This window comes from Pinus tabuliformis, chromosome 9 (assembly GCF_031772625.1).
Source record: "Pinus tabuliformis cultivar Carrire ecotype Pingquan chromosome 9, CPIR1, whole genome shotgun sequence".
Taxonomy (NCBI): domain Eukaryota; kingdom Viridiplantae; phylum Streptophyta; class Pinopsida; order Pinales; family Pinaceae; genus Pinus; species Pinus tabuliformis.
In genome coordinates, this window is record NC_142307.1 from 583858879 (window position 1) to 583884968 (window position 26090).

The window sequence follows — 26090 nt, forward strand, 5'->3', positions numbered from 1 at the left end:
TTTCATTCATTATAACATAGCGGTTAAACATTCATCAACATTAGCATGAAATGCACAACAATATAGATGGGAGGGGAAACTCCCTGTAATGAGTCTACTGGTAATAATAACAACAACAGTTTTTATTTTTCTCTTTTACCAAGTACTTTCATTCATTATAACATAGCGGTTAAACATTCATCAGCATTAGCATGAAATGCACAACAATATAGATGGGAGGGGAAAATCCCTATAATGAGACTGCCCATAATAATAATAACAACAGTTTACAATATACAAGTTCAATCCTGAGGAAACCCCAGATTTACACTTAGAATATTTTTACAATCACCGGCATAACTTGTTCAGCCATCTCGTCAGCACGTCCACATGGTCATCCAAATGACTCTTCCCAACTCTTCGTTTGCCTCCGCATGTTCACCTGAACGCATTTCGTTCAGCTCGTCTAACTCCTCCAACTCGTTGGGCGTTCCTACCGAACATCCAACTCGTTCGCCAGCGGACGCACTCCACCAAATGCCCAACTTGCCAAGTCTCCACCGGGGAGTCGTTCATCGTGCACATCCGTTGAAGACTTCCCTTGAACCACCATTCACCAACTTGTGTTGTTCGCCTGGATGCCCTGCCACACCCTCGAATGACCCTTCCCAAACGTCCTTGAACGACTCTACATGAATGCCCTCGAATGACCTTGAACGACCCTGCCCGAACGCCCTCGAATGATCTCCTACATGAATGCCCTCGAATGACTTACTGCACGAACGCCCTCGAATGACTTTCTGAATGAACGCCCTCGAACGACTTCCTGCATGAATGCTCTTGAATGAATTTCTGAATGAACGCCCTCGAACGACTTCCTGCACGAATGCCCTCGAACAACTTTCTAAACTAACGGCCTCGAACGACCTCCTACACGAACACCTTCGAACGACTCGTTTCGGATTGGGTGCTTCGGCCCTGCACTCATCCACCTACACCTTCACCCAGATTTCAGACCAACTCACACGTTCACCTTCGCTCTACCTTGAACGCTCTGAACTTGTGCGTTTTGTGATGCCTTAGCTCCATTTCCAAGTCTTCCCATATATATGGTTCACCCCTCCATGAACTGATGCGTCTTCATGTTCGATCGACCTCCATACATCTATTTTTCATCTTTTGAATGGGTCGGCTCACCCACTGGCTGACCCAAGTGTGATGTCCATCGTTTGGCCTCTCCTACCTGTCGGCCCACTGGGACCACCCACGGCCTATATGTCAAATGACCTCCACAACACTTCCCATGCATTTCCTCCCACCGTTTTGCTGCTCCTCAACTCGTCGCCTCCGTGCAAGCTCATTATATAGCCTGTAGCTTGTGGTCCTTACATTCTCCCCTACTTGAAATCATCAACAATCTCTCATCCCAACAACCATATAACACCAAGATACCCATACCAAGGCATATAATGCACTGGTATGTCATACATCGGAAAGTATCCTCAATCCATGATCATCAGCCACATCCGTCGCAATCTCCACATGTTTCTCCCATTGTGGAAGGCTCGCCCCTCCAGCTCAAGCTACATGCTCACTGCAACATGTATCATGTTGACTCCATAATGTATTGTCATAGTATGGACTGCTGCCATGATACTCCAACACGATGCTACCACATCTCTATACACTACTAGCCCTCATGACTTGAACTATTCGGGTAGCTAATCCAACTGTCACGCTCAAACCATGAGAATGCACATTCTCATGCCATCATCAGTCATTTCTCAGACTCCTGTCACAACATCAACTCGATCAAGAATCCATCTCCATCTAAATACAAGCCATGCCCAGGTCCATGAAGTAGTCTCCATCTTGTCTGCAACATGTTGTCCATAATGTTTGGTATCAATGTGCTGCATCAAATTAGTCACATCTATCCCAACATCATCATCTATTTGCGTAAAATCCATCTCCTCAAAGTGAAGAGATCCTCTCATCAAACCCAACTCTTGATGTGCCACATCCAAGTTCATGAAGCAACCTCCATCACATCTGCAATGTGCCATCCCTCAAGTCTGCCAAGGAAACAAGTATACACTTGTCTCATTCATCCATGTGTAAAAAGTGGTCAAGTCTCGGCTCAACCCATGCCCAAGTGTTGCCACCAAGGCATCATCATCGTTGTAACTCCATCACTCCAAAGTGTCTCGTATCGATCCTCCTCATCAAGTCACTCTTTCAAGCACACCCATACATGTACTCAAAAGTATGCACCCCATCCTGCATCAAAGTCCCTGACCTCAACTTCTCAATGCATCAGATCCTCTAAGTCCACAATAATATGAAGTCCTCAAAAGTCGCAACCTCATGTCATCATGAACTCCATGAGTCATCCCCAACCAACACTCTAGCAAGCATACATGTCTTGGCCCAAATGTCTCTGCAAGATGCCTTAGCTTTACATGTAGTAGGAATGCTCCATAGTCTGCTCACAATTCCAACCAAGTCCATGGCCTTGTTCTACAAGAGTGCACAACCTCTCCATCGGCTTATAAATGAAACATCTCCATGTCACACCAACAAATCCACCTGCATAATATCTCTGCCTTGGCAATCCCTGTTGGATGCCCATAAGTGACACCTCTGCAAGTGCTCTTGCATAATGTCCCTGCATAAGATTGCCATGCTTCATGTCTCCAACTTGATGTCCATGACTCAAGTTGCCCATGTTTTCCAACTAGGTAGACCCATCACAACAATCAGTCATCCTCATCCAAGCCTGCAAATCGGTCTAGTGAACTCATTCACCCAACCATATCATCATCACATGAGTTTCTTCCACCATGGCTCCCCCACTAAAGGTTCCCCCAAGACTTCCTCTTGGTCTCAGCCATGAGAAGTCCACCCAAGTATCACCATACTCAAGTGTGTACCCTCCTCCAATCTGTCCATGAGTCATGCCGGGAACTTAGCCAATTTCTCCATATGGTTAAAGCATGACCCATTCCTCCGCAATGATCATCACATTCCTCCCTTATTACGGGCCTTTGTACCTTCTATCATAAGGTCACAAACAACCCAAACAAGTCCTACAATAGTCAATGGTCCTTGATTTTCCATACTCGGTCTCTTCGTAGACATCCATGGTAAGATCCTCCCTTGCATCAGCAAACTGATTTTTCTCTTCCCTGCATATGGTTCATCTACCAAATGCTCAACTAAAACACAAGTATAAGTAGTACTTACTTCATCATGAGGCTCCTCTATGTGAGTTTCCTCATCCACCATGTCCGAAAACCGCACGATCCTGGTCCAACTTGATCAGTTTCAAGTTCATCCTCCATCGTTGTCACATCTACAACATCCTCAAACATCACGACTTCCTCTTCTTCGTCATCGCAACCTACAACTACATCCTGCTCCATTGCCCAACCAAGTCGAAGAAGTTCATCTTCAACATTCCTTTCCAAGACTTCAAGTTTATCTTGAATCCGTGGGCTCTCTTCTTTAATCTGCTCCAAAGTGTATAAGGTTAGCAAGAGCTTCCCTTCACATTCTTCCAAACTTTCCATGTCTTGTCGTTCAGCTTGGCCCAAGCAGGATGCTTCACCCTTACTAAACCTGCCATGAAGTATTACACTTCCCTTCTGCAGTTCTGAATCACTTGTCACGAATGCCAAGTATTCAGCTTTCTTTGTCACAATTCACCGCTTTGATACCACCTGTCATGCCCCTACACTGGCGGTACTCTTCCAACCGCACTATAGGAGGTGCGGCACCACTGACCATTTTCTTTTCACCAATACTCACGACCATAGACTATGCCTTACTTCTATATTTATTTTATTTTTCTCTTTTACCAAATACTTTCATTCATTATAACACAACAGTTAAACATTCATCAGCATTAACATGAAATGCATAACAATATAGATGGGAGGGGCAACTCCCTATAATGAGTCTGCCCGTAATAATAATAACAACAGTTTACAATATACAAGTTCAATCCCGAGGAAAACCCAGATTTACACTTTGAATATTTTTACAATCACTGGCACAACTCGTTCAGCCAGCTCGTTGGCATGCCCACACGGTCGTCCAAACGACTCTACCCAACTTTTTGTTTGCCTCCACATGTTCACTTGAATGCATTTTGTTCAGCTCATCCAACTCGTCCAACTCGTCGGGCACTCCTACCGAACACCCAACTCGTCCACCGGCAGGTGCTCTCCACTGAATGCCCAACTTGCCAAGTCTCCACCGATGAGTTGTTCACCGTGCACGTCCATTCAAGACTTCGCCCGAACCACCATTCACAACTCGTGTCGTTCACCTGGACGCCCTGCCGCGCTCTCAAACAACCTCTAATGACCCTGCCTGAATGCCCTCGAACGATCTCCTACACAAATGCCCTCGAACGAATTCTTACATGAATTCCTTCGAATGACTTTTGAACGAACGCCCTCAAATAGCTTCCTGCACGAATGCCCTCAAACAACTTTTTGAACGAACGCCCTCAAATGAATTCCTGCACGAACACCCTCGAACGACTTTCTAAATGAACACCCTCGAACGACCTCCTGCATGAACGCCTTCGAACAACCTGTTTCAGCTTGGGTGCTTCAGCCCTGCACTCGTCCACCTGCACCTTCACTCGGATTTCAAACCAACTCGCACCTTCACCTTTGCTCTACCTTGAACGCTCTGAACTTGTGCATTTTGTGATGCCTTAGCTCTTTTGCCAAGTCTTCCCATATATATGGTTCACCCCCTCCATGAACCGATGCGTCTTCATGTTAGGCTGACCTCCATACGTCTTTGTTTCCACTTTGAACGGGTCAGCTCGCCCACCAGCCGACCCAAGTGTGGTGTCCATCGTTTGGCCTCGCCCACCCGTCGGCCCGCTGGGACCACCCACGACCTATATGTCAAACAACCTCCACAACACTTCGCATGTGTTTCCTCCCACTGTGCTGCTGCTCCTCAACTCGTCGCCTTCGTGTGAGCTCGTTGTATAGCCTACAACTTGTGGTCCTTACACTTGGCGTGGTGAAGACGAAGTGGTGTACTTATTCATCTACTTCTGTGATTTTTGGAAAGTTTAATTCTCCACAGATTCCAAAGTTTCTACGAAGTTTTCTGCATGGTGAAGCAAACTGTACAGAGGTGACCTAAATGTAACCATTTGTTTCATATCTTACAATAGGGAGAGGTGTAATTACCACATCTACATTAATAAATCTGATAGGCCATAAAAGTATATCAACCATATTCATAAATATAGAAATCTGATAGGTCATAAAAGTATATCAACAATATTCATAAATATAATTATGATAAATATATTAATAATTATTAAATATCTGATAATAATTTAATATTAATATAATATATATTAATATATAATTATAATAATTAGATTTTAGTATTATTATATTATATTACAAATAGAATTATAATAATCAATATTCTTAAATTATAATATTAGTATTAGTATTAGGTTTTGGGTATTAGTACTTGGTTTAATATTGGGTTTTAGCATAGGGTTTTAACATTAGATTTTTAATATTGTGTTTTAATATTTGGATTTTAATATAAATAAAAATAAGTAAAGATTTAACTAGATAAGTAAGTTTTATTTTTATGTTTGTGGAAAAACTCGTGAACAATTTTTGAAGCCAACGTTTCAGACTAGCTTAGTCAGTCCATCATCAGGGCAATGTGATTTGTATTTTGAGAAGAGAGAGCATGAAATCTAGGAGCTATTAATAGTTAATTGAAAGATATTTGATGTCTTCATTTATTGTCGGCTTTCAATTGATTAACAGATTAATAATTATTTATTTAAATATTTATTTTTTGGTTTAATTAGTGATTGATTATATTTGAATTTATTTATTTATTTATTTTTGGTGATTGATTATGTATATATTTAAATTAATTAATTCGATAGGTTTCTAGCTCTTGAGATTCTCATCTTCTCAAAATTTAGAGCATTGTTCATTATGTCCCTTCCATGGTGGGACTTAATGGTGTTAAAGAGAGAGTCCATACAGGTTGGTAGAATTTTTATGTTTGTGGAAAAACCTGTGAACAATTTTTGAAACCAACATTTTGGACTAGCTTAGTGAGTCCATCATCAGGGCAATGTGATTTGTATTTTGAGAAGAGAGGGCATGAAATCTAGGAGCTATTAATAGTTAATTGAAAGATATTTTGAAAGTAAGTTTTAATTAATATTGAAATTTTATTATTAAATTCAATATTACAAATTCTAGTATTACAAATTCAAGATTAATATTAAAGCTACGATTCATATTATAAGTCAGTTGTCAAGTCTCACTAGCACAATCGGTTAAGGATGGCCTTGTTAGCAAGACGACCCTAGATCGTACTTCATGGAGGTTGTTGTGCCCGTGTTAGGAGAAGGATACATGAAAAAATCTAGACAACTTACGTTTGGGCCCTTAAGGTTGGTGTGACCCAGGGGAGTGTTTTGACAGCATAGTCTGTCACGGATTCTCAAGTTACATGTCAAACCTGGATAAACACATATCACTTACAAACAAAAACATTAATATTAATATTATAATATTAGTATTAAGTTTTGTTATAATATATTAATATATTAATATTAATATTAGGTTTATTGCTATTATATTAATATTATAATATTATATTACTTATAATATATTATTATTATAATATTAGTATTACGTTTTATTATTGGGTATAAGTACTTGGTTTTAATATTGTATTTTAATATTTCAATATTAATATAAGTAAGAATAAGTTATGATTCAAGTAAATGAGTAAGTTTCAATTAATATTGAAATTTTAATATTAAACTTAATATTATAAATTGTAATATTACGAATTCAAGATTAATATTAGAGTCACAATTACTATTATAAATAATAAGATTAATATTATAAGCCAGTTTTCAAGTCCCATTAGCATGACTGGTTGAGGATGGTATTGTTAGCACTGGATAGAACCTTAACCTCATGGACATTGTTTCCTCCATGCTAGGAGAAGGAGGCATGCAAAAATCCAGTCAACAATTTAGAGTAAGTAAAATATAATAATAAAATAAAACAACATGAGAAGGAGACATGCAAAAATTCATTCAACAATTTAAAGTAAGTAAAGTATAATAATAAAATAAAACAACCTTATGCTCAACCCCATAGTCCACAATATCCCTAGTTCTATGGAATGTTTTACATAGAACCAGCTAGGAGATCCTTCCAATCCCAGCTTAAAAAACACATGGTTGACACCTATATAATTTTATATCCAAATCCACCATGACCAATTGGGATATCCTTCCCCAACTTAAAAAACACATGGCTGACACCTACAAAATTGTATATCAAAATCCACCATTACTGAATACTCCCATAAAACTAAACTCCATATTTATTTTGATAAAATCTTGATCTGTGCTCCTTTTCATTCAAACTGAGTCATTAGGTAAGCCCTTGAAATCCAAACCACCCTGACAACTTTAAGCAAGATAAATTAAACCACTCTTTGAAACATATTATCCATTTTTTGTCTTCCAGACCTTGTCATTCAAGCCTTACTCTCTGATGATTGTAACCCTTCCCCTCACCTTTGCTCCATTCCCTTTAAATCATTTTCTTTCTTTATGATTTTTAATTATTATTCCTAAAAGAATTAATACTATCTTAATCCTAGTTAATTTAATATTTTCCTTAATAAAATTCAAATTTAAAATGACCTCTAACCCTATATTAATCCTAAATTCATTCTATCCATAATATTCCTCTTTATTGGACTCCCTCTTGATCTAATTTATGCTTTCTTAACCTGTTTAATTTTAATCTTTATTAATTTTTATTCACACCATTATCATACAAATGATTAAATCTCTTTAAATTAGTATGTTTTAATGCTTTTAATTCAATTATTAATTATCCACTATAAATTCCCTTTAACCAAATCTATTAATTTTTATTATTCTATTTTTCCTTTCCAATATTTTATTATACATAATTAACCATGTTAAATTATTCTTTTAGTTTTTAAATTTGACCTTGATTCATTTTCACATGTAATCTTTTGATTTTATTTATTTAGTTTAAAGAAAATATTTTGTCTTATTTTATTAATATTTTTGTATTTTATTATATCAATTTATTATTTTATTAATAACATTTTTATCATTTTTAAATTATATAATTAATTCTCATTTCTTTAATATTATTTTTTGATCTAATTTATTATTTTTTGTTATTATATTAGTATAGACCATCTGTTCATTGGCTGTCCCATAGCCAAAAAAGTATGGTCGGAGGTGGCCAAGCATATTCAATTGTCTATTTCCTGGGATGGGACTCACTTTGCTGAAGTTTGGCATAAATGGTGGAACCAAATCTCAGTAAGGAAATTAAGAAATCTGCCTCCTATCATCTGTTGGGGCATTTGGATTGCTAGAAATAGAAATATCTTTCAGGAGAAAGAAACAGAGGCAGAATTAATTGTTGTACATTGTTTATCTATATATACAAATATCCCGGATTCAGAGGAAGAGAAGGAACCCCGGAAGGTGGAAGAGGAACAAATTAAGGATGGAGTGCCTTGGGCTTACTTTGACGGAGCCTCCCAGAATAATAAAGCTGGAGCAGGCATAGTTATCCACTTAAACAATAGTCACTCTCTAAAAGCTTCCATAGGATTGGGAAATGGATCGAACAACTATGCAGAACTATCTGCCCTCAAGCTTCTTATATGCTGGCTGATACACAGAAACACCCTCACAGTTCAGATCTTTGGGGACTCTTTAAATGTTATCAAATGGATAAATGGTCATAGCAGATGTCATAATTATGTTTTGCAGCCTCTCCTAGAAGAAATTCAGCACCTGAAATTATCTTTTAATTCTTTTTCCATTCATCATATATACAGGGAACGAAATGACATGGCAGACAAACTTTCTAAAGACGGTCTTCAACAAGTTCTGGGCAGCTGGAGAATAGTGGAAGAAATCAATGGGAAGGACCATGTTTCGGACCAACCTCCATATGCTCAAAACGCATAACATGGCACATGGCGGATCAACAAACTCTATTTTTGTTTTATGGTTTTGTTGAACACAGCTGAAATAGGAACATGTATCATGCTTTTTATTGTGATGTATATGAATATTTTTAGTCTAAGGTAATTTTTCCATGACAAAAGGAAGCCCGGAAAAAGAAAAATGAGGATAGACTCCAGATATCAGAAAGAACCATGGCAATGTTTTTTGGGAGCTATTATCTCTTCCCACGAAGAGGAAAAGCTCAGTTTTTGAACAATATCATGCAGGCTCACACAGTTATAACAGCAATGGAAGTTGTAGAATGTATATGTAACTTTTTATAGTAATAAAAAGTTCGTTTTTTTCTCCGGAAAAGTATAGACCATTCTAAATTATTGGTTTGCAATTTCAATTTATCTATTTTCTCTTAAAATATTTTTATTTTATTCATTTATTTACATTATATATTTTATTTTTTTTTTTTTTTTTTTTACTTACTCTAATCTAACACATTTTTCCTAAATTATTAATTAATATAATTTTAACAATTTCATTTTTCTCACATTTCTTAATAGTCATATATTTTTCTAACGATCATATCCTCTTTGTATTTAATCCTGGTCTTATACTCTTTGTATCAACATTCTTATTTTTTTACAAGTGAAGTGTTTGCTTGAAATGCTAGACACCTCAATGAGAACACACACTATTCTAGAAAAACCTCTCAACATCAAAATGTTAACTGTGAAAATCTTCATGCAAAAGTATTTTTTGTTTTTACATAATATTTATCTTATCATGTGATTGAATTAGAAAATTCTACTAACTTTATGTAAATGATAAAGAAATAATTTTGTTTTGAAACTTAAAACATATACATCTATTTACCCCATTGGGGGTGAATGAATGTGTTGAATTGAATGAGGAGGGTGGGGGTTGGTTAATCCCACAAACCGATATGACAACTCATGATAAGCCATAAAGGAAAGTGGAGGGAGGGGCATCAGACACCCAAAAACTTCGAGTAGAAAGTTTGGCTATTTATATTTCGGATGGTGGCTTACCTCCGACAAGTAGTCCATCTTGTTATGCCAAAAATTGGAAGTTGGTGACAGGAACGTTGTGTATGCACATGCCTCCAACCTGTGCATTCATGTTAGCTTAAGCATTACAGGGAGGAAAGTGCATGTTGTATGGTGGATTGGTTCTCTTGGTGAGTTCGAGATGTTGAGTTGTAGACTTTGAGACCCTAGACTCTAGTGAATGGTGGGGTGAATTATTTCTTGGAGGTTGAGTTGTCGAGGCGCAGTGTGGATATCTTAAGTGTGATCCCGCTATGGATACCCTAAGGGTGGAACAATTTCTTCTGATTTTTCTGGGAAGTATCATTGTACTGTATCCTCTCTCTAGGAATCCCAAGGTTGTTGGCTATTCCAAGGTGGTGGTCGTCAAATGCTTTTATGTTTTCTCTATTATGCCCTTGTGGATATCATATGATTTTTAGTAGTTTCATGTGGGGCATGTTGTTGATTTTCACTTGCTGGTTTCCTTGAGTTTAAGTGTGGGCATCTAAGAAACTGCGTCTTTGGCTCCCACCCCAGAACGTATAATTCTCTATTTGTGTCCTGGTGGTGTTTAAGGTTCCTGAAGTGCGCAGGTCCTATACCATTATGGCATGGTTGTGCTGCATGGGAGTGGTTTCAAGGTTCTAAGTAGTGCATGGAGGTTTCCCTAGTAAACTAAGGTGTTTACGGGGTGGTATTTAACTGATCTTGGTGTTTGAGACCCTCTAAAGGAATGTTTCATTAGAGAGGGTGAGCTTGGCATGGTGGGGTTCTCCATGGGGAACTAGAGGGGTTGCGGTGGCAAGGTGGTGTAGTAGACAATGAATAAATGTGTGGACATGGGTTTTGAAGGTGAATTAGTATAATAAACTTTACCAGCACCTATTATTGTGAGTGAGCCTCCTACTTTGGAGTCAATGGAAAGAAAATTGCAGAATGTAACTGCACTCCTTGTTAAACTAGGGTAACAAATGTATGATGACCAGAATGAGGTAATCACCTTCATGAATGACTTACAAAATTATAAATGATAAATGTTGGACATGAGGAGTCAAAGGCGTATTCACGAAAGGCTGGACCTAATTAAGGGCATGATCGATCAACTAGAGTTTCATGTACATGGGGGCCCTAGACCCCCAGACCATCTTAACGTCGAACAAGCTCCAACTTCTCCCCATAATCAATGATAATGATTGGCTATATATGTATTTCTTTTGTATTTTGGAGACTTTGTGTGTTGTTTATAGGGACTCGCTATAGTTTTTGGCAGTTGGATATCAGTTTTCATTTATCTCTCCTAGGCAACAAATCTAGTTAGAATGAGTCCGAGAGAGAAGGGTGTTTCTTCAAAATCTTATGTAATATTTTGGCCAATTAATAGAAGTGGTTTGATAAAAAAAATAAAAAAAATTAGACATCTATTTATATAAAAAAATTGCATTTTATTAAAGGAAAAGAAAACAAATTGATAAAAGCTATTAAATTTAGTAGTGAAAGATGCGATAAACTTTTATGTGGAAATTCTTAAGGTGTGTAAGAGATTAACAATTTTGAGTTTCTATTATCATGACGATGTCAAAAACATGATTTTGTTAAAACCAACTTAGATCCATCTAAAATTGGATCTATCATGCGCTGAGAGGGATCAAATCCGTCGAGGTGAAAACCTTCTTTTTGGAATGTACTACTTGAGGAAAGGTTTGCACCTCAGGGGATTTGATCCCTCTCAACACATGATAGATCCAGTGTTAGATGGATATAATTTGGTTCTAGTTGAAGGCAATAATCTCACATTTTTAGATTATCATTATTATGTATATGTTTGAGATTAACTTCAAAATTCGCATTATGTTTTCTTTGCTTGGCATGACCATATCATTCTCTTCTTTAATTTAGTTTGTGTCGCTTGCCTTGAATGGTTTGTACATTTTTGTTTGAATGCTTTGAGTGGTTTGTCTACTTACGTGTTTGGATTTGGATGGTAGTGTTTATGGATGTTACAATTGTTATATTATATTTTTATATGTGTATGTAATAGTCTATTAATAATTAGTTGGCGATGAAGAAAAGAGTCAATCATTTCAATATTTTGCAAGAGGATTGATGATACACAACAGTTTGATTTAATTTTAGGTATCATTCTAATAGTGTCCCTCTAGGTATTACTAAATATATCTTGATGAGTAGTTTTAATAATTTACTGTGTTACTCTTGGAATAATTTGTTTCTTTGTTAATGTTTGAAATAATTTATTTCCTTCAAGAATATTTTCATGATGTTTTTTTATCTACAGCCTATTTTGCAGAGTCAAGAAATAATGCTTTTTTTTTTTAATGAGTGGCCAGATTTATAAAATCATTACATCCAAACAATTATCACATCTCTTTCAAGAATATTTTGATTTGTTTTGATCGTTTATAAATATATATTTTCCTCTTATACATATTTTGAATACATTGTTGTACGCAATTATCTATTAGTAATTTTGAATATATTTAATTGTCTATTAGTAATTAGTTGACGATGAAGAAGGGAGATGATCTTGTCAAGGATTAATTTTGACTTTGCAAGAGGATTGGTTCTTCACATATAATTCATTTTAATTATAGGTATCACAACTTTTGATAGCTAATTGATTCTTAATATTGTCCCTTTAGGTATTGCTAGATATATCTTGACTTTTTTTTAGTAATCTATAACCCCAATTTTAACTTCAAATGCATCTAATGCAAGCAACATAGTTATCGATCAAAAGATAAAATTACCTAGTACCCATTTTTTTGAGGTAGCAAAAAATCCCCTGATTCTGAAAAGTGGTGATTCAAAATACACCCCTTTTTTGGAGCATATTTTTGGCACTTTAAATTTTCTCATGAACATTCTTTTTAAATGTAAGGGATTTTCATGCTGATTTTGAAAATTGTTGATGTAACATCAACCCCTTTTTTTTGGAGCATAGTTTTGTATCAAGTATGAATTTTTTTTTTAAATGTTAGCGATTTTTATATTGATTTTGAAAAGGCCTGATGCAACATCAACCCCTTATTTTAGAGGGCTTATTTTTGACACTTTAAATTTTCTAATGTATTGGGTGTGGATAATTTTTTAAAGTGCTTGTGATTTTCATGCGAATTTTGAAAATCGTCAATTTTTTAAGGCATATTTTTTACACTTAAAATTTCTTGTTGTCCCAAGTATGCACAAATATTTTTTAAATGTTGATTATTTAACAATTGTCCAAGTTATCTTATGCTTCTTCTGGTTTTTCATCCTAAAATGTTTATTTTTTTAAGGGATTTGCAAATGTGTTTTTTTTTTTTTGTAATGTTTTTTTATAATGAAATTTTTAAATATTTTTGAAAAATAATCATGATATTAATATTTTGAGATTAATTTTTTTTTCATAAATTTATATATAGTTAATAAATATTTTAATACACAAAAAATAATTATCAATAAAATAGACTCTATATATATATATATATATATATATATATATATATATATATAGAGAGAGAGAGAGAGAGAGAGAGAGAGAGAGAGAGAGAGAGAGAGCATTTTCTTTTAAAAATTAACTCAAAAAGATAAAATCTCTAAGAAAATATAAAACAGGGAAAAAAATTGGTAATTTGTGGAAAAAAATTACAAATTTAATTTAAAAAACAAACAAATAAAAGTGAATTACATAATTACAAAATAAACACAAAAAAATTAAATAAAATCTAAAAATTGTTTTTTTAAATGAATAAATAAAAAATAAAAAATGCATTTAAAAAAGAAAAAAACAATTAAAAAATTAAAATTTAAAATTTAACGAGTTAAGAAAAAAATTAAAAAGAACATTAAAATAAAACATTGTAAAAAAATATAAAATATAAACATTATTAAAAAAAAACAATAAAAAAGATTATTTAAAAATTATTAAAAAAATTACTTAATTTCTTTTTTTAATTTAAAAAAATTTAAAATTTAAAAAAATAAATAAATTTTTAAAATAAATAAATAAATTTTTTAAAAAAATTAAAGTTTAAAACAAAGAATTAATAAAAATTTAAAAAATATTAAAAATTAAAATTTAATGAAATATAATTAGAAATCAACATTCAAACTGAAATAAATGCATCTAGTGCAATAAATCAAATAGGATTAGAAATCATCATCTACACTGAAATAAATGCATCTAGTGAAAGAAATCTTGTCCCCTCTCTACCCCCTCCATCTAATCTTGAATTTTTTTTTTAATAATTTACAACCTAAATATTAATAACATCTAATCCATCTAATGCAATGAATAAAACAAGATTAGAAAACATCTACACTAAAATCAGCGCATCTAATGCAAGTTGATCTGAAATTATTGTATGTTAAAACTGATGTAGAATTGATTATGCCATTAATGACTAAAATGTTAACTGAAAGCGTTGAAATCGTGAGAACTGCTTGAGAAGAAGACTTTATGGCAATTGATAAAACATAAGTACGATGCAAAATAGAAGTGAAAACAACAAAAACTCAGCGATACCAGACAGAAGAATTGATTACAGAATTCCTCCCTGATGGACTATGTCTTCGGGTCTGCTTTCAAGATGGGCGACCGCTTTATTAGGATTGAAATGAAGAGGCAGATTACATAGAAATCAATGTCATGAGAAAGCTCTCTGAACCAGCTTTCCAACTCCTGTCACAGCTCTCAATTCCGACTCCGGATGCTCTTGTTACACTAAAAGCAAAAATGACTATAACCTCCAGAACCTGCATACAAAATCCCAAAACCACTCTCCCTTCACTTCAATGAGAAAATTGCCTCTTAAAACCCACTGGGTGCATTCGAACTCCTTCAACCAAGTTTGGGAATGCATTTGATCTAATTTGGGTTCTTGGGCCTTGGTCCATCCATGTCTTGACACCATAGGAACACTTTACAAGGTCATCACATTAGTTTAGAGCAAAACTAATGAAAAAAACCCATAAATAAACCTTATAATAAAGTCAAAACCACTGACAGCTTGCTGACCAGATGAACAAGGTTGACCGCCCATGTGAATAGGTTGCGGTCTAACCATAACCTGCCAATGGGTGGTCTAAATCTGACGGTTCCACTAACAATGCTCTGGCGGTTTTGCATCTCCATTCACATGTCATGCGATTTTGGACCCTAATGATGTTAACTCCAAATGCTAATCCCGGTGGCTTATCTAACTGATCACATAACATAGCTGCCGACGCGGTCATGGTTAGGAGGTTTCCTGCTGTGGTTAACATTTCGCCTATTCACAAGTCCTTGTGGTCCCGTTGCGGTCTCCTCCACAGTTAGGAACTAATAAATATAATTTATAACATGTTTTAATATGAAATACAAAGGCCGAGAGGTTATCAACTTAGGTTTTATGTGTTTTTATGTCATAGTTTTGTAATGTAATGAGTTCCGATAGGTATAGGATTAGGGTTAGGTTCTTAGGACTTTAGGGTTAGGCCTTTTAATGTATGGATTTAGGGTTTTGAACATATTTTTTGGAATGTAACATGGTCCATTAGGTTATTAGACTTAGGTTTATGCATTATGTCTTAGGTGTTAGGTTGATGTGTTAGGTCTTAGGTCTTTAGACATAGGTTCTATGGTTTATGTTTAGGATCCAACACTTAGAATAGGAGTATTGTAATGTTGCAAAACCAGAAACCATCACCATGTCAAAAGAACCTGAAGAAGGTTGTGACAACCATGAAGACCACATCAACCACTTACATCAAATTGTCACAAAGTGACATTTGCGACAAACATCATATGACAACGAACCCATATCAAAACCCCTGCAACGGATGACACACCCATGTCGATGATCAACCATGGTGGAACTGACGATGAACACTTGTCGATAAAAAATACAAAAGCATCACCATGAAAACCATTAACATCACCTGAACAACCTGAACCATAAAGAACACAGTCGAAGTCGACAACATTGAACTGAGTGCTAACGATGACACTGAAACTGTGTAACTGATCTGACAAGATCCTCCTAGATCAATCCTCTCCACTTGAAAGCTTTTGGACGACAAAAGTTTGACTAAACATATAGTTGATGAGGTAGACCTCCATCACTTTCCACCTTGCCCTGATGATGTACCAATACATTCGATCAATCACCTGCAAGTGATGACCGTGATGATGCTGATCATGGCACATTTTTAATCGATGACCTGTTCCATCCGTCTGCAATATGTACAACTTGCGACGATGGTCAAACAACCTGTTATGAACATGGTAATTGATTTCTTTCCACGAAATACCAAGAGTTAGTGATTTATAATCATCTTTGAAAACATTCTCTACAGGATATTGTTCAATACCATTGACATTTATTAACAATCTATATTTCGGAATCACAGAGACAATCAAAGACATTTTCGAAATCAAACTAGCTACTTGACTTGTGATACTTTCTTGCTTCTTGATTACTAAGTGAACTTGCTGCAATAAACCCATCAAACTGTAATTTGAAAACTACTGCAACTTAGTTTGGTTTTGAAAGTATTGAATTAGTTGTTGATTTGTTTGAATCACTATTTCTTTATTTATTAAATGAGGTTTTCATTGATTATCACTTTCCCTTGATGCATAAGTTTTCCTTAGACACTTTGACACCACTTTAGAAAAGGCTTTAATATGAAAACAAATAGGCTTCCTCTCCACTTGAAAAGAGGCTTCCAAACTATTTGAAACATGAATTGGTGACACAATACAAGAGAATTTAACACTGACTTTCCCCAATACTGACTTGCATCCCTGTAAGTGTTAATTTCCAAACTTGGACTAAATTGATTCATTCTAACATTAGGAAGAGAAGCTTTAGGCACAAATTGTAATTCATGTTATATTCCTTACTTATGAGTAAGATGTTTGTTTTCTTTAAATAGAATTGAAAAAGTTTCTACCTCTTCGATCAAACTATATTTAAGCTGAGACTCATAACCTCAACAAACATCATGTTGATTCTAATGTTGTTCCTCTACACACATGATTACAAATATTTTATTTGAACTTATTAATCGCTTCATCTTATTAGCAACAATATTCAAGTGATTTTTGTTTTGATGTTCCCTAACAATAAATTCAACCCGATCTTTCTTAATGTGATACTTATGCTCTCTTATGTAAAATACTGCATCACGATCATAAAGATAAGGACTTCCTAAGACAGCTCTACATATGTCTACTGGAACCACATCTAATTCCACTTCATCAATGTAATTAGCTGTAATGGAAAATTTTAATCGACATTGTTTGGTGACTTTTATCTGAGTTGATTTATTTAACCATACTAATGGGTAAGGTCTTGGATGATTCCGTGTTTCCAAACCCAAATTCTTAACTAAATATTTAGATATTGAATTTTCCTGTGATCCACTGTCAAACATTGTATCTATCTTTGTGTGCTTAGAAGTTATTCTTATGTTAAACAATTCAACTGTTTTATCCTCATTCGAAGGATTTATGTTTTATGAAGATGCAATAGTTTTTGAACTTGAACCAGTGTTAGAACTTTTACCTAGCGTAACCATAGCAGTTATTCTCCTTTCATCACCTGAATCTAAACCTAGATCTTGTTGGACTGCTGCAATTGCCTTCTTTTCATCCTTCTCCTTTAGGAACTTTTTGGGCTTAAATTTTGGATGAAGTTTCCAACACTTAGATTCGTCATGACCAATTCTCTGGCAATGAGAAAAAGTAGTTCTATCCTTCTGAGCTATCGCTGATTTCTTTCTCTTCGAATTGTTCTTCCCTTTACTATCATTGGAATCTTTGATTTCCAACTCTTTGGATGATTGCGATGAAAACTTGAATGGTCTGCCACCTGATTCAATATGTATGGCATGAACACAAACTTCATCAAAATCATTAGGATTAAGCATCAATAATGTATGTTGCAAATATGAATGTAAACTACCGATGTATTTTAATAAAGTTTCACGTGTATCCAATGAAATACCAAGCGCTAATGGTTTCTTTCTAAACTCTTGAGTAAACTCCTGAACGCTCTGCCCTTTACCTTGCCTCAAATGCTGCCAATCAATGAGAGCTTGCTGCATGTATCCCAAAGGATAGAATTGTTTCCTAAGAGCTTCTAAAAACTTAGACCATGAAGAGATGACTTTTCCTTTACACTTTACATCTATCTGAGTTTTACTTTCCCACCAGATTAAAGTTGTTCCCTAAGTGTAGTTAATTGAATTTTCATTTTATCGTCAGAAATGTTTTGAATACGACAATACACTTCTAACTGCTTAATCCAGTTATCTAGATTTTAAGGATTCATTTCACCATCATAAATAGGTAATTCAAAGTTTACATCAAGTTTCAAAAGAGATGTTTTCTTAGGCTTCTTTTCTGTTTCAGATTCTGCACTGGAAGAAGAAGAAGATGATGATGATGATGGAGATGATGGAGGTGAAGCTGGTTTATCAGCCTTGCTTTACCTTTGTCCTTCTTCGATGTCTTTGAAGAAGAAGTTACATCTCTCACCTTTTTGTCTTTGTAAAGTTCTCTCAACATTTGCTGCATAGTCAAGAATGCTTGCTGAAACTGTTCATCACTCATCTTAGTTTCAGTATTTTCACCTGCACCAGATCCTATCATGGTCGACTTATGAATGACTCATCGCTTTCCAATCTCTGGATCAATCTGATCAAGGATTCCTTCTCCACATTGCGAATTTGACCTGGTTAACATTCAATGCCAAATTATACAAACACAATCTGCTCTGATACCAAATTATATGATATGAAATGATCATATGTTAAACCTAATGTAGAATTGATTAAGCCATTAATGAATAGAATGTTAACTAAAAGTGTTGAAATCGTGAGAACTTCTTGAGAAGAAGACTTTACGACAGTTGATAAAACATAAGTAGAATGAAAAATAGAAGTGAAAATAGAAAAAACACAGTGATAATAGATAGAAAAATTGATTACAGAGTTTGCCCCTAATGGACTACATCTCCAAGTCCGCTTTCAAGATGGGTGACCGCTTTATTAGGATTGAAACGAAGAGGTTGATTACACAGAAATTTGACCAAACTGAATGTACATCCAGGCAATTCTGGTCAATGTCATCAGAAAGCTATCTGAACCAGCTTTCAAACACCTATCATGGTTCCCAATTCTGACTCTGGATGCTCCTGTTACACTGAAAATAAAAATGACTATAACCTCCAGAACCTGTGTACAAAAACCCAAAACCACTCTCCCTTCACTTCAATGAGAAAACTACCTTTTAAAACCCACCAAGTGCATTCAAACTCCTTCCACCAAGTTTAGGAATCCATTTGATCTAATTTGGGTTCTTGGCCTCGGTCCATCCATGTCTTGACACCTTAGGAACACTTTACAAGGTCATCGCATTAGTTTAGAACAAAACTAACAACAAAAACCCATAAATAAACCTTATAATAAAGTCAAAATTGATGGCAGCTTATTGATTAGGCGGAAGAGGTTGACCGCCCATGTGAATAAGCTGTGGTCTAACCATAGGCTACTAGTGGGTGGTCTAACTCCGACTGTTCCACTAATAATGCTCCAGCGGTTTTTCGTCTCCATTCACATGTCACATGGTTTTAGACCTCAATGTGGTTAACTCCAAATGTTATCCTCGTTGAATTTTCTATCTAATCACATAACATAGCTCCTGACGCAGTCACGGTTAGGAGGTTTCCCACTGTGGTTAACATTTCGCCAGTTCACATGTCCCTGTGGCCCCACTGTGGTCTCCTCCTTGCTTAGGGACTGATAAATGTAATTTATAATGTTTTAATATGAAATACAAAGGCTGAGAGGTTAACAACTTAGGTTTTATGTGTTTTTATGTCATAGTTTTGTAATGTAATGGGGTGTGATAGGTATAGGATTAGGGTTAGGTTTTTAAGAATTTAGGGTTAGGCCTTTTAATGTATGGATTTAGGGTTTTGAACATAGTTTTTGGAATGTAACATGGTCCATTAGGTTATTAGACTAAGGGTTATGCATTATGTCTTAGGTGTTAGGTTGATGTGTTAGGTCTTAGGTCTTTAGACATAGGTTCTAGGGTTTAGGTTTAGGATCCAACATTTAGAATAGGTGTATTATAATGTTGTAAAACTAGAAACTATCACCATGTTAGAAGAAACTAAAGAAGGTCGTGATGACCATGAAAACCAAATCAACCACTTACATCAAATTGTCACAAAGTGACATTTGCGACAAACATCATATGGCGACGAACCCATATAAAAGCCCCTGCAACAGACGACACACCCATGTCGATGATCAACCCTATTGGAACTGGTGATGAACACTTGTTGAAAACCAGATACAAAACCATCACCATGAAAACCATTAACATCACCTGAAAAACTTGAACCATAAACAACACTGTTGAAGCCAGTGACACTGAACTAAATGCTGATGATGACACTAAAACTGTGTAACTGATCCAACAAGATCCTCCTAGATCACAAGCAATCAAATAAACCTAGAAATCAACATCTACACTGAAATCCACACATCTAGTGCAAGCAATCAAATATAATTATAAACTAGCATCTATGCTGAAATCAATGCATCTAGTTTAAGCAATCAAATAGGATTAAAAAACACCATATACATTGAAATCAATGCATCTAGAGCAAGAAATCAAACATGATTAGAAATCATCATCTACGCCCCTCCATGTATATCTATATCTCGCTCCATCTATCCTTCTTTGTCTCTCTATCTCACTCCTCAAAACACACACACACACTCTCTCCATATCTATCTATCTCTCCCTCCCTCTCTCCCTCTCTCTATCTCTCTCTTCCCCCCTCTCTTCACCTCCCATCTATATCACTATCTCCCTCTGCTTCTTCTTTGTCTGTATATATCACCCCCAAAACATACACACTCGTTCTCCATATCTATCTATATGTAAGATCCTCATTATTTTAGAAACAATGTATTTTTATATGTGATTATTATTAGTATGTTTGACTAATGAACTATGGCCGGCCGATCATTAAGAAAAGTTGATGTAATAAATGAATAAATTTATAGAATAAAGTTGGGGATTATGGAGACATAAACACTCGAGTAAAATATGTTTGCCCAAATATGAAAATAAATCAAATTTGAATTAAAATTCCTATATATGTATATGTATATATATATATATATATATATATATATATATATATATATATATATATATATATATATATATATATATATATATATATATGAACTCAATGGGAGATAAATACCGATAAGAGCACTGTAGGAGATAAAAGCAATCTTTTTAGGAAAAAAACTAAAGAAAAACCTAGGCTAAAGGGGAAACAAATCCCTAGAAGGTAGGGCACTCCCCAGTAAAAAATTGCGGGAAGAATAATGTTAAAAAGACATTATTGGGAACTAGTAGAGGTTACTGAGTTCCGGAAAAATAATCTTAGCTCAGGGGGGGATCAGAGGTTGGTCTATGGTTGGGTGGAACAGTGTGGTCTCTGAAACAATTTACATATCAATTTGTTGGTTGAAGATTTATTTATTCTGTTATTTGGTTATTTTGAAATTATGCAGTCTATACACTTAAGTATATTGTAATTCTCATGTAACATAATGTAATATTAGTTTATTGAATCGGTAATAATCTTTGTGAGCACCGTTATAGTGCATGTAACATAGATTGAAACCTTACTGTGATGTTAGAGTAGTTATTGTGCAAAATTTTATACAAGTCAATTCTGTTATTATATGCACCATCAAGTAAAAAAAAATGGAGATTTTGTTTTACACCTAATCACAATAATTACATATCAAATAATTATAGGGATGAGACTGCATGTGTAGCTGAATGTGCACAGATAAGAGGAGGGAGATAATTAATAAGGGGGGTTATCCTTTACTGCGATGAGATTCCTCGATGAGAGGATATAGTAGAGTTTCACAGTTGGAAGTTCAAATCACCCAGCAATTTTTTGGTCTTGAGCAAGATATGGCTAGAAGCATATGACTCCAAGATAGAGTTTCCATAGGATAACACACACTTGTATCTACAGCCATAGAGAGATAACCATTTTAAGAATAAGTAAATATAGCAATAAGATGGGCAACAATCATGTTACAGACAACTCACCAAACAGAGTAATAAGTGAATCCCAGACCATGCCCATAGAAGATTTGTGTCACACTCCAATCAAACAGTGATAGGAAAGAAAGTAGTAAAAGGAACGCCTAGAATTGGGAATATTTAGTAGAACTGTTCGTTGCAATGAAAAACATTGAAAATGTTTTGTACACTAAACTAAGAGTTACTGCAACTAGTTAATCGTTTACTAAGAAGTTATTCAAATATTCTCTCATAGCCAGAAAAATACCTTCTTTACAATAGGTGTGCATTTTAACCAGTATAATTGCTCAAAAAGAACCACAGAAAGAGTGGAGAATGAAAACTAGCCTACAAGAGTAGTTTCCATGATGACTGAATGATTAGCAAAATACTCTAACATTGTTAACCACAACATAAATGTCATCCATAAGTATTCGATAATAGATATAATAGTAGAGAGGTATATTTCTCTCTAAGTCATTTAAATATAATCATAATTTCATAATATTGTCAGCTTCTCTCATACATGGATTTAGGTAATGGTACATCCATAAGTGAGTGTTCTATAGCAATGCCAAAGGAAAACAAAATCAAACAATTGACGTTTAATAACAAGTTCTTCACAAACTTTAGCCTTATTATAGGAGGCTTGTTTAAAATTAAAATGCAATAGAGAAGTCTAAACACCCGTGAAAAATGGTATAATATTGATGGTTCCCCAACAATAGACAAATCTCAGATCCAGGAGTGCATCTTACATTAAAATAATAATAATAAAAACACTAAGGAAACTAGTAACCGTAATAAAAACATCAATCCCCAATTTCCAATTGGTAGCAAGGCATCTTGATGAGATCCATGAAAATGAACCAACCTGGAGGGAGCTGAGTACCATATTAGTATGTGAGTAAACATGATAAACTTTGCCTTGGTTTGGGGAAAGGAATGGTGGAGTACCTGCACTAGTTCAAAAATAAGGACAACGGAGTTAGAAAGTAATAAGAATGACCAGATATAACTAATAAGAAGTAAACCCTTAGCTAATATAACATAGATTTAGGAAGTATATATATACTTGTGTAATGGGGGCTCAACAAATATTTTGTGAATATGGTTGAACCTGCGTAACAAATGGAATAGGAAGTCCAGCAGTGTGAAGAAAAAACTTGTGAGTATATGAAGGAATTAATTACCAGGAAAAGTCGTGGATGGAGGGAAGAATTCACCGTGGTTTCAGAGTAACGAGAGTGGTTACGAGTGGTAGTCCTAAATCCCCATGCTATCCTTTAAGAAACTTGTACACCTAATATCTACAGAGACAAAGGTCGATTCAGCATTGTACATATATATTAATACATAAACATTGACCTGAAAATCTAAGTAAGAGTTTACCTAGACGAGTGAGAAGGACCTGTAGATTCTCATTGTTTTCTCTGTTGGACTCACTATGGTAAGGATGAATAGGTACTGATGATACGTCGGGTGGGTCGCAAATTTTCTGACCAAAAGGAAAAAAAGCACTGTGACTGGGTGTGGGTTTGACTATAGTTAGCGATAACAACAATAGTTGATGGACAGTGCAGCAACAACCACAATCATTGGACAAATCATCAAGCCAAATGAGGCATAGTGAAGAAAGTGGAAGGATAGGGTTTGAGTGTTGCGAGGGACACCGTTGATGTGAGGCCATAGATTCGAGTTGTTGAAGTCCCATTGCCTCAGCAGGGATGGAGGCCATGTGCCCTAATACAGGTTCACGTGGGCTAAGGCACGTGGAACAAACTGATAGGAGGAGGTGTATAATGGAGGAAAATTGTAATGCAGAGTGAGGTCCAATTATGGCCTGGGAGGCAATATTGTAATGAGCCTCATTATATCTAAACCATGTGATAGGCATGAAACCACCCCAACCAAATATAACCTAGTGTATTAATGCAGTCACTTGTGGGTACATGAAACATGAATGTAATGAAAAGGGCTCGATGATTGAGGTAACCAGGTGAAAACTCAAGTGAGGAGGTGTAGGGATACACTCCAATTAAGTAATGACACTGTTAACCCTTTGTTGTAGACTGGCACAAATTATCAGTGTATAGGTTATGATTTTAATTCAACAAGGGGAATAAACAAAAGCATAATACTAACTTCATGCATAGACTTTAGATGCAATTGTTTCATGGTTATCACCAAATACAAATGCTAGGAAATGTGAAATATAAATACATCATGCGATGATTAAGGACATGGTGAAATATATAAAAGAAAATATCAAAGGAATACAATAAGTAATAATTTCCAATAGTGTTGTAGTTAAGAACTATCACACATGTATTAACCAAAGAAATAAAAATAAAAATTTAAGTGACGGTTGGTATATGACAAATGGTATCATAACCCAGTTACTGCACTAGGCTTGAGAAAAGGCACCACCACTAGTTACTAAATGCACAGGTCAACTAGTAAATGTAAATTACTGATATTAGTTGGTTTGTTTCTTAGGGCGCTGAGATGAAGCAGAATATTGGGAAATAATGGAAAACTCTCCTCCAACTATTGCTGGCAGTGAAGATTTGTATGCGGAGCTAGGGGAAGATAGAACTTCATTACCTTCCCAGATCATGGATATGGTAAGGAATCTACAACAGGAATTAGTGTAGCTTCAGAATAGCAATGAGAAAACACTGAAACTGAGTGAGGAGCAGAAAAATCTGATTAGAGATTTGACCAAGAAATCTAGCCACAAAAGTGTAGATTAGGAAAGATTAAAGAGAAATAAGAGTGGGATAGAGTCCAAAAATTCTGAAAGTGGAGAGGAGTCGGGTCATAGCTCCCCAAATGAACATAACAGAAAGAAGCAAATGGAGTTACAAGGGGATTTTAGGAAGATCAAACCCCCTACTTTTGATGGGGAAAGAGAGGAGGATGTTGAGGCGTGGTTGCTAAAAATGATAAAGTATTTTCAAGTGTATGAGTACGAGAGTAGTATAAAAGCATGCCTAGCTATTTATCAGTTTTAGGGTAAAGCTACCCTCTCATGGGAGGAGGTGAAAAGTGTGCAGCTGCTAGAAGAAAAGACGGTTTCTTGGGAAGAATTCTAGAAACAATTCAACTCACATTATCTTAGTGAGCACTACTATGACGATGGTTGGGACAACTGATTATGGATGAATTTGTGACTAAGCTTACGAACTTGCTACGATATGTGCCATAATTGAAGGAGGAGAAGGAAAAAATACAACGGTTCTTAAACTATTTACCAGTTTCATACAAGGAGAGAATTGAGTTTGATAATCTGAAGACTACGAATGAAGTGGTGAGGAAGGCTAGATTATGTTATTAGCAATTCAGGATTAAAGTGAAAGTGGTAAATCTTGGAAAAGTAAAGAAGGTGCCAAGGTGGGAGGGAGCATGAAAAGACAAAAACCTTACTACCTCAAGAATTTCAGTAAGGATCATCAAAGGAAGAAATGTACCAAAGGAAATGCACCCCCTGCACACTCACATACGAGTTCAAAAACCACATAAATGAACAATAAGAAAAGGAAAGGGAATCTTTGAAATGTTAGGGCTATGGAGAGCCATATTTGCTAAGGGATTGCCTGCATAATCCCAAGTTTGTCCAGAACATTCAAGCTGTTCATGAGACAACTATCATGCATGATATTGCCTGAAATATTCCTAGAATCAGCACAACCTTGGAGGACAGACAAGCGAGCACCAAGTCTACTATGCTTGAAATTGAAGGTACTATATTAAACCAACTTGTGTCTGTTTTAATTGATCTGGGGGCTAGTTTAAGTTACAACAGCCCCCAAATTATTGAAAAGTGTAAATTGAAAATAGAAAAATTTAGAAACACATGGTTGGTCCAATTAGAAATGAG